Below are 14,067 nucleotides of genomic sequence, written 5' to 3'. Positions count from 1 at the left end.
GTCTTACCCTCATCAAAATTTTTTTTTGAACCATCTCTTTAGAAAAGTAGGTTATTAGTACTACCACCATCCACAATCACATTATAGATTTTACCTCCAGACTTACAACTATTCTTGAACAAGTTCCTCCTTTGACAAGGTTCTAGCACCATCTTATCAAGTAGTACTTTATGAACCAAAAAACTATATCCATTCATTTCAGGTTCATTTACTAAGTCTTTAGCCTCTTGCACCATAGTAGTTCCTCTATCACCAACTTTAGGAAATTCAAAAGATCTGTGACCTTCACCACATCGATAGCGAGTACCCTTAAATGCACATTTTAATGATCTCTTCCTCTATTCAATAGGTTTTGGCTCATCTTCATCAATTTGTTTGTTCTTCACCAAGTGATCTTGCTTCTCCTTCCCTCAAGGATTACCTTGGTGTCTCCTCTTTAGCTTCTCTTCTTCTCTTAAAGCATACTAATAAGCATCCTCAACCAAAGCAATATTCAATATACCAACCTCATCCTAAACAGTGAATCTCAAACCATTAATATATCTAGCTAGGTGCTTCTCCTTCAGTAGTTCTCTATGTCTAGACCAAATAGTCAACTTGTAAAAATCCTCTGTATAATCTTTCACAATCATATGTTTTTGCTTTAGATTCTATAACATCTTAAACAACTCAAGTTCATAATTAGCAGGAATGAACTTAGCCTTTAGTTTAGTCACCATCAATCTTCATCTAGTGATCTTCATTTCACCTTCCTCTGCTCTATCTCATTGCAATTCCTTCCACCATAAAGAAACATGTCCTTTCAACTTAGTTTGTGCTAACCTCACTCTGAGTGGATCTTCAATATCCTCTACCTCAAAGTAGTCTTCCAATTCACCAATCCAATCAATCAGGTCTTCAGGATTCAAAGTACCTAAAAAATTAGAACCTTCATCTTAAGCTTCAACTTCAATTGAGATCCAGATCTATCAAACTGACCAACCCTATTTCCCGTAGGTCTCTCAACTAGATCGGTTCTACCTTCACCACTCAATCCAACAACCTCAAAGTCTTCAAAAACTTCCTCATAACCATGTTAGGTACCCATAAGATAAGGGTCAACCACCTATCGCACTTATGATCTTAGCGATCATATCACTTTTAATCAGCACCATCTCATGTCTGAATTCTTCTTTAATCTTCTCAAGATCCTCACTTACACAACATCACATAATATTTAATCGCCCAAGGGTCCAATTATCTTGAAGGCATCTTCCAAGATCTTTGCAAAACCTCTACAACAAATCAACTAGATCCAACCTTCGTTCTAATACCACTTGACACAATGCAAGATAGGAGAATCCCCAAAGGAGATGTCCTAGGCCCCCAACAAACAACCATGCAATGAAATATTAAAAATGAACGCAAAGATTCATATCCACACAATGCCAATTCTCATAATAATATTTTCATCCAATATGCCCAACGGTAAGGCCTTTCTAGTTACGACCAAATACATCAAAAATTACTATAAAAGTTCAGTAAGATCTTGCAAGATCCAAACCACTAGCTAGCCCAGATCTGCAACCTAATAAAGAACTCTAAGAAGAATCTAAACTTGTTCTTGCAAGTCATCAAGAAACCTTCTTGTTTCCCAAGCCACACTTAGTTACTAGCTCTGCTCAAACTTTGCTATCTCAAGTACTCAGCTTCTTCCACTTGAATTCCCAAAAGTATATCTATAACACTACCCAAGCCCTCCTTAAATACTTGCATGGCCATAGGTTATCCTATTTCTATTACATTAATCAAATACACTCTTACATTAAATAAATGACATAAATTAAATACTTAAGATAGACCCCCAAGTATAGAAAGCATAACTGATAAGACCACATAAGAATATGCATACTTAGACATAGGTCAATGTGCAACCAACTATCCAAATTCAAGAGCACACACACCAACTCTCTTAGATTGAAGCTCGCAAATACAATCTCCAAAGCTCTGCTAATAAATAAAAACACATTACCTACAACCACTAAAATGACTCTAACTCCAAGATGATGGCTCCAAACATCATGTACACTTAAGGAAAGGTCCCCCAATATGCCTTGAACATATCCCACATTGCACAAACTATAACTCCACAAACTCAAGCAAAAAGACCCTGCATATGGGATTACTGACTTCCCTAGGATGCTCCTGCATCAAGGATTTGAAAAGAGAGATAACAATGAACTAGTAGAGTTGTTCATTAAAGAGGAGTAAGTATGATGGAATTACAATAGGCACTTGATCATTTAGTACTTGACAAGATAATTTGTTGTTTGATCACTGTAATAAGTGAAGAAAAAAGATAAGTTGAAGTATGGAATATATGATTGATATAAGACAAGAAGTTGAGTAAAACACAAAGCATGATTGAGTGATAGGTTACCAGGTTAATAAAGAAGTTGGAGTAGAAGATTAAGGAACTTAAATAATAGCCGAGAAAAACATAATTAGAAGAGTGATGGTTATTGCCGAGAAAAAATCAAGAGAAACTAAAGTAGCGACTGAGTGTATACATAGCCAAATGAGACAAATTAGTACAAACCGAACTACTTAGTGATGACTAAGATGAATAACATAGCACTAACTGAGTGCAACATTTTGATACTCTATGAAAGAATCGAGATTTAAGGCTGACACGGTTTAATTTATGACTTAGTCAAAATGCATAAAAGAAAATGAATGATCAGATGGAGTATTTAATGCACGAATTGAGTTTTTTAGGCAATCTAAGGTAAAGATTTAATGAGAAGTTTCCAGAAGTTTCAAGAGAAAAAGAAGCAAAAAATGATGAACATATTCATAGAATCTGATCAAATCCTAAGATCTAAAGTTATGTTTAAGTAGAAATAGACTAAACCTATCTATTTAAGGAGGCATAAGAGATGATTTGTGGTTCTTGGATTGGCAAATTTGTGGAGAACAACTGAAGGTCAAAGTTGCAGAAGAAAAGTGAGTAGTTGGTGAGTGTGATTGCTTGAGATTTGCTAAGAAGATTAGAGATGGAGAATGTGATGAAGTCCAATCAATAAACTAGGAATGAGAACTTGTATTTTATTAGATCAACCTAGTTGTTACTTTTGAACCATTGTGGCAAAAAAAATCATAAATCAAGTTTGACCTAACAGTAATATTGTAAATCCTTTAATCAAGGTGACATTTTAATGGAATGTTTCAAAGACCTCTAACAAGGTCACTCCTAACAGGGTGATTAAATCCTTTAACAGGGTCACACCTAGAACAATGTGTTTTGTAACCTTTAACAAGGTTGGCTCTTAATTGAGATCACTTCAGAAGAGTGAAAAAGTGGTAGCATGTTACTTGGTGTTTTTTTCCCAAATTGGGTTTCCACGTTAAATCCTAGTGTCATACTTGTGTGAATGTTGTTTTCATGTTTCATTTTATTTATTGTTATATGTTTATGTTATTCGACATATACTAAACATAGAGCTAAGTGATGAGATGAATAACTTGGATCATTGATGAATTGCTATATTGGCCTAGTGGATTTAAGGGTTTGATTAAGTTGTTAAAAGTTGACTTGGTACATATGGACATAATAATAACTAATTCACACCCCTTCCCCCTCTTAGTTATTCTAATAATTCTAACAAAATATTGAAACAATCTTGTAACTAACACAAAATTCTCTAAAATATCAAATAAAGCAATACTTTACATATACAAAACCTTACATATAATCTTGATAGTGAAATTAATATAAAAAGGTCCCAATGTTCCAACACCAAATCAACTTATCTTTTCTATGTATACTAATTATATAATATACAAAAAAAATACATTGAACCATCCAATAAAAAATTAATTTCTCAGCACACAAACCATCTAATGAAAGACTTGTGTTTAGGGGAAGAGCACCAATCTACCCATGTTCCACCTATTGTTTACTCCTTGGTCACCCAAACCTCTAATTGTTCACTTTAAAGAAACCAAACAAATGACTCACTAAGTTCATGAGTAAATTTCACTTTTACCAATAGCCATACACTTGAAACCAATAATTATAAATTTTTAACGGTTATTAGAGGAGTTATGAACTTTATTGGTATTCATAACACGACTAATTTGAGTGTATGCATTGGCAATTCTATGGTTGTAGTGCATGATTATGAGGGCATCTTTATGCAGGTATCATATAGCACTTTGAAATACCTAGTTTTTTTTAAATCCTTGCGCATATAATAGATCCAACAATGTGTAGTGTTACTACCCAAAAGCCAAACAATAGCTATAACCAATTAAGCTGCATTTGAAAATGACAACAACAACAACAAAAGAAAAATTCAATGAAAGTGATACACCTTTTAGAATATATAGATGTACAAAATTAGTTACAATAAATAGTGATATGCCTCCCATAAATATAACTTATTAAACTTCTCACCTAAAGAATTCCCTTTAAACAAAATAAAATATTCACATTACTTACAATGTTTTACAAAAGAAACAAATTTAATCAAAGATACAAGCTAACTTAATAAATTTGTTTGAATTGAATTGAATCTAAAGATTTTAATGACATCTACAAGATTAAAACATTGTTTAAGTGATCAAAGAATCAGAATCTTTATTCGTATTACTTACAATGTTTTACAAAGGAAACAAATTTAATTCAAAAAACATGCTAACATAATAAATTTCTTTGAATTGAATTGAATCTAAAGATCTGAATTGAATTGAATCTAAAGGTCTACAGATTAAAACATTGTTTGAGTGACCAAGAAGAATCTTAATCCCATATCCCTTTCCATGTCTACTTCCTACTGTAAATCTTGACAATCAAAGTGAAAGATTGATTGATCTTAAAAGATTATAAATAATGTTATCTGCGAAACTGATTTTGTACCGAATCCAGATATCATCATAGCACTCTTTGCCGAAGTGCTATTCAGTTTTGAATATAAAGATTGAACTCAAATTATGCTTTCGTACCGATACCCAGCAAAACCATCCGTCTCTTAGTTTTCAAAATTAAAAAAATGGAGTTGAATAAAGCTCCTGTTTGATCTTAACCACAACGGCTATGAAATCCATAGCTCGTATCAAATGGATTTACATTCACGAAAAGAGCAGCAAACCCATCATTAGTCTTGTTCCCTGTTACAATAGTTTCACAGCATTGTCTTTTCCTTCTCGCAACTTAACAATAAAAAACATTTCACATTCTCTGAAGAATTCGAATGATAAATCTCTAAAAACCCTCAGTATCAGAACAGCATGTAGGCAAGGGCAGTTAAAGGAAGCCATAGACACTCTTAAGGCCATGGACATGCGAAGGATTCGTCCAAATTCTTACGACTATGGTTATCTGTTACAAAGCTGCATTGCTAATCGAGCTCTGGCTGAAGGGAAAAAAGTCCACGCTCATATGATTGAAGAAGGGTTTAAACTGGATGCGTTTTTGGAAACTAAACTTTTGATAATGTATGGAAAATTCGGAATTGTGGATAACGCGCGCCAGATGTTTGACAAAATGACTAAACGAAATGAATATGCACGGAGTGCTATTATTGCTGTGTATGTACAGAAGGGTCAGTTTGAGGAGGCATTGAATCGTTTTTGGCAAATGAGTCAAGCAGGAAATGGGGTAGATGAGTTTATCTTCGCTACCGTTGCACATGCATGTGCAGGGTTAGGAGGTTTGAAAGAGGGTAAGAAAATCCACACCTGTATAGTTAAGAGTGGTTTTTACCAGTCATGTGTCGTTTTAGGGAGTGCACTTGTAGATATGTATGTAAAATGTGGGAGTCCAGAGGATGCAATCCAATTGTTTCATGAAATGCCTGAACGAGATGTGGTTGCCTGGTCTACAATAATTGGAGGTTGTGTTCAATTTGGTAACGAAAAAAAGGCTCTACAATTGTTTTATGAAATGCAACTGGCTGGTACTCGGCCAAACGAATATACATTTTCTAGTATCCTCAGTTCGGGAATGGGTGTAGCAGATTTAGAACAGGGAAAACAGATCCATGCTGGTATATACAAGTGTGGATTAGACTCAAATGTTGTTTTAGTAAGTGCTCTTCTTGATATTTATGTCAAATGCGGAAGCTTAGAAGATGGACACCAACTGTTTGACGAAATGCCTGAAAGAAATGTTGTGTCCTGGACTACCATGATTGCAGGGCAGGCGGAACATGGGTATATAGAGGAGGCCTTGCGATTGTTGCCACAAATGCAGTGCACAGGAATTGAGCCAAACGAAGTCACGTATACCACGATTCTCAGGGCATGTGCTGGTCGAGCATCATTGGAATCGGGTAAGCAAGTTCATGCTTGCACAGTAAAGAGTGGTTTTGAGTCAAGTGCTGCTACAGCAAGTGCGCTTATAGATATGTATTCAAAATCTGGTAGTATAGAAGAGGCCCGTTGTGCGTTTGATACTGTTGTCCAAAGGGACAAAGTTGTATGGACTGTGATGATCAGCGGATATGGTAAGCATGGGATGGGCAAGGATGCTGTCGATATTTTTGACAAAATGCGAAGTTCTGGTGAGAAACCAGATCACGTTGTATTCTTAGCTCTTCTTTCTGCTTGCAGTCATGCGGGTCTAGTGGATGAGGGTTGGCACTACTTTGTTTCAATGGACGAGCGACACGGCATTGCAGCTAATACTGAGCACTATTCATGCATAGTTGATCTTCTTGGCCGCGCTGGCTACTTGGACAAGGCATATGACTTTATAAAAAGAATGCCACTTAAACCTGATTCTGCTGTATGGGGAGCCTTGCTTGCTGCTTGCAGGGTTCACTATAACATGAAGCTTGGCATTATTGCCGCAGAACAACTTCTAGAATTAAACCCACAGGACTCTGGAAATTTTGTGGTTTTGTCAAACATGTACTCCGCATCTGGTCTGTGGGAAAAAGCATCGATGGTAAGAAAAACAATGACGGACATGGCAGTTAAAAAGAAGGATCCCGGATGCAGCTGGATTGAGGTTAACAGGAAGGTCCACGAGTTCATAGTAGGCGACAGATCACATCCTTCAATAGAGGAGATTCATGCAAAGTTGGGGATGTTGTTGGGAGATATGAAAGAAGCAGGGTATGTGCCAAATATGAACTTTGCGCTGCATGATATTGAGGAGGAACAGAAGGAAGATGTTCTTGTTCATCACAGTGAAAAGCTGGCCACTGCTTTTGGTCTCATTAGCACTCCACCTGAGACAACTATCCGAATTTTCAAAAACCTTCGTGTTTGTATTGATTGCCACAATTCCATCAAGTTTATTTCAAAGATTGTTGGACGTAAGATTGTAGTTAGGGATTCCAAGCGCTTCCATCATTTCAATGATGGTGTGTGCACTTGCGGTGATTACTGGTGAGTTTTAATTGAGAGGTGTTGTCATTGATGTTGTATTGACTATGCTTCCATTCAAGTTATGATGCACGACTGGAGGTTTGCAACAAATATGGTAAGAGGAGGTCTCTAAATCACCCGTTTGACTTCCAATCGTCATCTTAGTACTCTATTCTTGCAATAGATACTCATGAACCAGACAAACCCCTGTATCAGAAGTGATGTTCCTTTGTAAAGTATGTTGCAGGAAATTCTAGATCACTTTCCTCAAAAGTTTGAGTATGAATGACTTTGGTTTGAAGAGTAAGATCTGGGTGATCCATCAACAATTGTGAAAGTTTACTTTTCTTTGAAAACTAAGAGGTTTCAAAACTAAGGTATAGGAAAGCCATTGACAATGGTTGAATACCTAGTATCTTTAGACATAGTGCAGAATTTTGAACAGTACTTTGCTAGTTGTTGGCAGACAGTTGAGATGTCTCTTGAGGAGACAGGTGTTCAACAATTTCAATGCTCTAAATTGGACAGAATGAATTCTATGAACTTCCATGTGACACTCCAGGCATAGTTCAGAACCTCGAAAGGTCTACTTGGCTTGAAAAATTCTATCATGGCAGACAATTCAGAGAATCAGAACAATTGATTTGAAAACTACGATTTAAAACATTACATTGACAGTAGTGAATGGCTTTCTTAGGAGCTTCAAATATAGTGGAAGATTTTTTAACACAGTTTTATGACGGTCAAGTGACCTCGTGGACTCCAAAGTGTTGAAACTTCGTTTTCTTAATTGGACACAACGAAGCCGATGAGCTTACTTCCATGTGACATCCTAGAAATATGCTACAGATCTGCAGAATCGTGGATGTTGTTGTGTGGAATGAATATGTTCGAATCTGGAGTGCATGTTGAGCGAAATTCTGGGTAGTTTAATTCAAAACAGAAATAGACTTTAGGAAGCTAGAATCGTGCTGCAATTATTATTAGTTCCTGCCCTGGCAGAGAACTGTTGCCAAGGGCCAGGACATAAAACAGCAATTAATCTTCTTCCCTACAACCAATAATAATTTTCCATTTTTGTTGCTGTTCAATTAATGGGCAATCCATCTTAGAAGAAGATGATCGAGTTTTAAGGATTCCCTGTGTAACACAAATAGTGCCAGATATATTTTGGCCATTTTAATCGCATGCACAAGTTTCTATGCGAGATAAGGAGGGAATATCAAAGTGACGGTGTTGGTACTACCATCTTTGCAGATGACCCCAACAGGTGGCATGTGTTGGTAAGAGGTGGGCAAATACCTAAGTGCTGGGCCTACCATTTTTGCAGAGGGTGTTGAGGCTCCTTACTGCATATATTGTTAACACTTGGCATGTTTGCATGTTTTTTCCATGCAGGTGAGCCATGTGCTGAGTTGTGTAGGCTCCCTCCATTGATTTGGATGACAGATTATTCATCTATGATAAAACTAAAAGAACAAAAGGGTTGATAAACTTTTATCTGCAACTTGTTTTAACAGTTGTTCAGGAGGTTACGGAGGTCACGAGATAAATGTGTTAGTTTTAAACTTATTTGAGCAGATTCCTCTTCGCTGAGACTCAGGAGTTAACAAAGATTGCAAGTTAAAAAATACAGGGCATCCTATACATGTCAAAGGTATGGATCCATGTGTCATTTCATTCTACATAGTGATTCTGAAATTCAACAGTTTTCTTTCTCTTCTTCATATTAGGGTTTGTGAGCTGACTTCCCATACAAATCTAGGGTTTATGTATTCTCTGTTTTGATTTACATTCATCTTTCAAAATATAGTAGTAAATTTAACTTTACATCCACCATGTGCATTTTTGTGATACCAATAATGAGGATTACGAGGTTCAGGTCCCTGTGGACATATTCTTTGTGCATGTGTAAACTTACAATGAAATTGTTCGGCTTTAGCAACAATCTACACGTATTTTCTTCTCTAATATTTGTAAATGTTGTCAGATAAATTTCAAGTATATTGGAACATTTTTTTAATGTTAAATGCTTTTGGCTGTAAGTCTTTTAGCAGTCTAGAAAATGCCTGTCAAATCACAAAATGCAGTGGTTTTATGAAATGGGGCAATGAAGTCTCTCCTTTTATGTTTTATAGTATCTGCAAATGTTTGAGTAAAACCTGCCACTGCATCAAATATCATATGGCAGAAAACTAAGTTTCTAAGGCACTTTTGCGCTAGGCAGAAATGTGCAGTGAATAATTATAATCTGGATAGCCCAAATTATGTGAAGATTATTAGCCACTGCATTTTTTCCCCCCATTTGTGCTTAAGGTTCTTAGTAAACACATTGGCCAACAAAAATGGGATGAACATTTTTATTCCTTGGATACCCATGTCACTTCCAACCCCGAATCAAGGTTTGGCTCGACCTAGGCACCACTTCCTTCAGTATAAAAATATTCTTAAGGATTTCTATAATGCCAAATTTAATTTCAAACAGAATGGCACATTTCCTATTGTTTCAAAATGTGTAATTTTTATCATAATTTGGGTAATGTTCCTGTTGGTTTGCAAGGTTTTGAGGCTGCAATCCCAGCTATGGCGAGGAATAATAGAGCTTGGACATTAAGAAGCAGAGAATCCTGGTTTAGGGTTTGTTTTTTTGTTTCGTGATCCCAAGGTAATGACTAGCGATGAACAGATGTTTCTCACTTGATAGATGGCATGCAAGCAGATCAATTCAGATATTATTGTGATAAACTTCTTAATTGACCAATAAAGATGCAGGAGTTTGTGGCATATAATTCACTATGTCAATATAAAGTAGAAGTGCGTATATTTTATCCAAATTTTGGTAGAAGACTTTTTTGTTTACATTTGATTGGAATGGAAGAAGGTATGCAGAGGCGTTCACAAAAATCAAGTATAGAGAATGCACAACAAATAAAGTTTCAGGCAACTGAAACAAGATCAAGGAGTGTGAATTTATGAGGACTTCTGCAGTCATTCATGGTGTTAAGTTCTAAGGTGCGTTACATGAGATGTATGCTAACCCCAGAGCCTTGGTTAGAGTTGGTGGAACTGGAAAAGTCACATTGATAGATGTCTTGGCGGGAAGAAAAACAGGAGGCTACATAGAAGGAAACATAAGCATCTCCAGATACCCTAAAAACCAAGAAGCAGTTGCTCGAATCTCAGGGTACTGCAAACAAAATGATATCCACTCCCCAAATGTCAGGAAGAAAAACAGGAGGCTACATAGAAGGAAGCATAAGCATCTCCAGATACCCTAAAAACCAAGTAGCAGTTGCTCGAATCTCAGGGTACTGCAAACAAAAGGATATCCACTCCCCAAAATGTCACTGTCTTTGAATCACTTGTGTACACTGGATGGCTTCGGCTTCCACAAGATTTTGATGAGAGAACTAGAATGGTGGGGCTCAAGCTTCTTTACTTGCATGCTATAATTCGGATAGAATTTCTTTGGAATAGAACTAAGCTAGGAGGCATCTTTGATCTTTCCTGTAATGATTACAGATGTTTGTGCAAGAAGTGATGGAACTTGTTGAGCTTACTCCTCTGAGGGATGCTCTGACAGGGCTTCCTAGGGTAACAAGTCTTTCTATGGAACAGAGGAAATGCCTTACCATTGCAGTGGAACTTGTTGCTAATCCTTCCATAATCTTCATGGATAAGCCTACTTCAGGATTAGATGCCTGTACAGCAGCTATAGTAATGCGTACTGTGTGCAACACAGTGGATACTGGTTGGACTGTTGTGTGTACCATCCACCAATCCAGCATTGATATCTTTGAAGTTTTTGATGAGGTAAGTTCAACTATTCGGATCCTACAAACTTCATAGCTTTGCTTCCAAAAGGGTTGTCGGATTGCAAATGACAGAGATAAGTTAGGCCAATTCTGATCTATAGCGATGGTTCACTTTTCTGTCTTTCTGAATTGTAGTTACTCCTGATGAAAAGGGGTGGCCAAGTGATCTATGCAGGGCCATTGGGTCAACAATCTCATGAACTTGTAGAATACTTTGAGGTACAGTTGGCCTTTTCATTCACTTCGGGGTTTGTTGGGACAGCCACTGATTAATACATGGTGCATGCTATTGACACACATAACTGAAATAATTATGTTGTCTGTTGAAACAGTCTTTGGAAGGTGTTGAACTGATTACAGAAGGATAAAAATCCAGCAACATGGGTGCTATCAGTCAGCTCCATATTTGTTGTGCAAACTCTGGGCATAGACTTTGCTGATATCTACTCAAGATCTTCACTTTACAAGTATGTACTTAATGATTGAACTGACGTTATCCTTCTTTCACTAACAGTACTACTTCGAGAATATAAACCCATCATACCTTTAAGTGTTTTCTGTTTTTCAGATGGAATCAACAACTCATAAAAGAACTGAGCACCCTTGCTCTGGGCTCTAAGAATCTAAGTTTACCAACACAGTATGCAGAGCCCTTACCAGTTCAGTGCATGACATGCCTTTGGAAGCAATATTGGTCATACTGGTGGAATTCACATTATGTTGTGCATTTTCTGTTCAGTACAATGGTTGCTCTTCTTTGGGAGCATATCTTGGGGCCTTGTGACAAACAGGTTAGACACTCTTTTCACTGACATACTCTAGATTTTCTAATATGCACCTGCAACCGCCAGATTTGTGTTTACACATTTTCTGTGACATATTAGTGTTTTCCCTGCAAGAATACTACCTGTTTCAATTCAGCTGTCAACTATCATACTGGAAATTCTTTTTTGAACATTCTACCTATGCTCTGTTTCTGCGGAGGCAATCAACAAGATATATTCAATATTTTGGGAGCAATGTACTACTCTGTACTTTTCCTTGGAGTAAGCAATGCATCCACTGTACAACCTTTGGCTGATGTGGAAAGGACTGTCTTCTACAGAGAAAGAGCTGCTGGAATGTATTCAACATTCTCTTATGCCTTTGGACATGTACTCTAAACTCTGTCGCTTTCACCTTCTCAAATAATGTTCAATCACGCAACCTCAGATTAATTAGATGATCTTGGTGCTTATTTATACAGGTGGCAATTGAGCTTCCTTATGTTCTAGTGCAATCTGTAATTTATACCCTCCTGGTTTATACTGTGATTGGATTTCAGTACATTCACATTGGCTTCCATAAACAACATTGTAAAGATTGTCAAGCAGTGACCCCTACCAGAGGTAAAGTATTGACATTTAATTGTAAACCAGCAGGCTCCTCACAATTCACAACTATGACTTTTGTATTTTGCAGAGTATTACGACACAGACAACATTCAACCATTAATTTTGTCTAGAGATTGAGACAAGTAACACTTCATTTATCCGATATAATAAGACATTTTACATTAATGTTGCATACACAAACTCCTTGTTTTGCTACAACACCCCTAACACTAATCAGTAGTATATTTGCTCTGTTTATTTCTGATTTTTCTGTGAGATTAGTAAACATTATTGAAGCACCATGTATCCAGAATATAGTTTACTTTTCAAAACATATAGAAGTAATTAAATTAATGGTTTTCTAGTTTTCAGGTAGGATGTAATGGCTGAAAATTATTTTATATTATCATACCACACTTGTCTTACCAATAGAGCTTAGTGTTAAATTCTGAATTTAATAGTGCGGTGTTTATTTTATCTTGAGTTATTTTTCATTATAGAGAATGGGTTATTCTATCTTACCTTCAATTCATGTCGATTTATTTCAGACTTGGCTGTTCTGTGAGCTTTATGTAGTAGCAACGTGATGTACGTTGTCTAGTTAGAATTTGCTGATATACATGTTCTTGAGATTTAGGTTTTTACAAGAGTACTTATGATGATGATTTCATAAATAATATTCTCTATTGCATTGAAGGTTGAGCACATGCAGATAGAAAGTTGTACAAAGAGTTGAAATCAACAACTCCACAGTCCATTACAGATTTCCCTCAAACATTTTGATTTGGGTTGTTGTATGTTATCAAAATGCATGGATTATTTTTTAAATCCTAATGTCTAGAATTTGCATGGCCTCAACAAGTATCAAATAGTGCATAACATTTGATATGCCTGTCGCTGTTGCAGATATTCATAAATGATAATTATCTAACAATTATTACAGGATATAAGGATCTAGTTTAACCTTCTTTAACATTTTTGCAGGGTGACTCCTGTCTCTTCAAGATCTGTGTCATTTCTAATAGAATGTTGCTGTTCTGTTTATGATTTTATTACCTTACCATATATGTTTCAGTGGTTGCTTTCTTCATACACATTGTTTAGTTGTTCAATCGATATGAAACCCTACCAAGCTCTTAGGGTTTACTTGGTAGAAATATATCTTTTTATAGTTCAAAATGATTCTATATAAGATTCTTTGTTACTAACCACAAATTTACATACATTGTTCATCTCAATTGTACCTGCAACATTGAATGTGTAGCTATAAACTTTTGTAAGATTTTTACCATTTCATACTAGTTCTTCTTCCACGCAAATTCATCACAGTGAAAACCGAAAATAGTTATATTTAACCATGTATAATGATGGATATAATCATGCTTTTGGTAACTAACATTTTAAGTTCAAACTCTATAGCCGAGACACAATAACAGCTTTCTAAGGTAAAAATTTAGTATTCTTCATCCATATTGTTCGTTTGTATATGGTTAGTGAAACATGCATTACATGGACATAAATGT

At 36.2% G+C, this 14,067-nt stretch overlaps 2 pseudogenes across 5 annotated transcripts; both read left to right on the top strand.

The window, feature by feature from the left end:
- The first annotated feature begins 4,825 nt into the window (after positions 1-4,825).
- On the top strand, positions 4,826-10,698 carry LOC149553188 (putative pentatricopeptide repeat-containing protein At3g13770, mitochondrial pseudogene; annotated as a pseudogene). Of its 4 annotated transcripts, none has more exons than XR_016353051.1 (3): positions 4,826-8,646; positions 8,755-9,013; positions 9,917-10,698. The product of XR_016353051.1 is annotated as a putative pentatricopeptide repeat-containing protein At3g13770, mitochondrial pseudogene, transcript variant X3 (transcript). The 4 variants fall into 4 exon arrangements; XR_016353052.1 differs by having other exon boundaries at positions 4,826-8,754; positions 8,877-9,013; XR_016353050.1 differs by having other exon boundaries at positions 4,826-9,013; positions 9,917-10,021; positions 10,123-10,698.
- On the top strand, positions 10,383-12,745 carry LOC149553187 (ABC transporter G family member 40-like; annotated as a pseudogene). Its single transcript, XR_016353488.1, has 7 exons — positions 10,383-10,574; positions 10,646-10,774; positions 10,879-11,169; positions 11,307-11,390; positions 11,504-11,638; positions 11,740-11,962; positions 12,154-12,745. The product of XR_016353488.1 is annotated as an ABC transporter G family member 40-like (transcript).
- The last annotated feature ends 1,322 nt before the right edge of the window (positions 12,746-14,067 follow it).

The sequence above is a fragment of the Cupressus sempervirens genome, chromosome 6, assembly GCF_028749045.1.
Source record: "Cupressus sempervirens isolate cs-2001-9-10 chromosome 6, ASM2874904v1, whole genome shotgun sequence".
In the NCBI taxonomy this organism is placed as follows: Eukaryota; Viridiplantae; Streptophyta; class Pinopsida; order Cupressales; family Cupressaceae; genus Cupressus; species Cupressus sempervirens.
The sequence above is the reverse complement of the archived record's forward strand: the minus strand, read 5'-3'. Positions and strand labels throughout refer to the sequence as shown.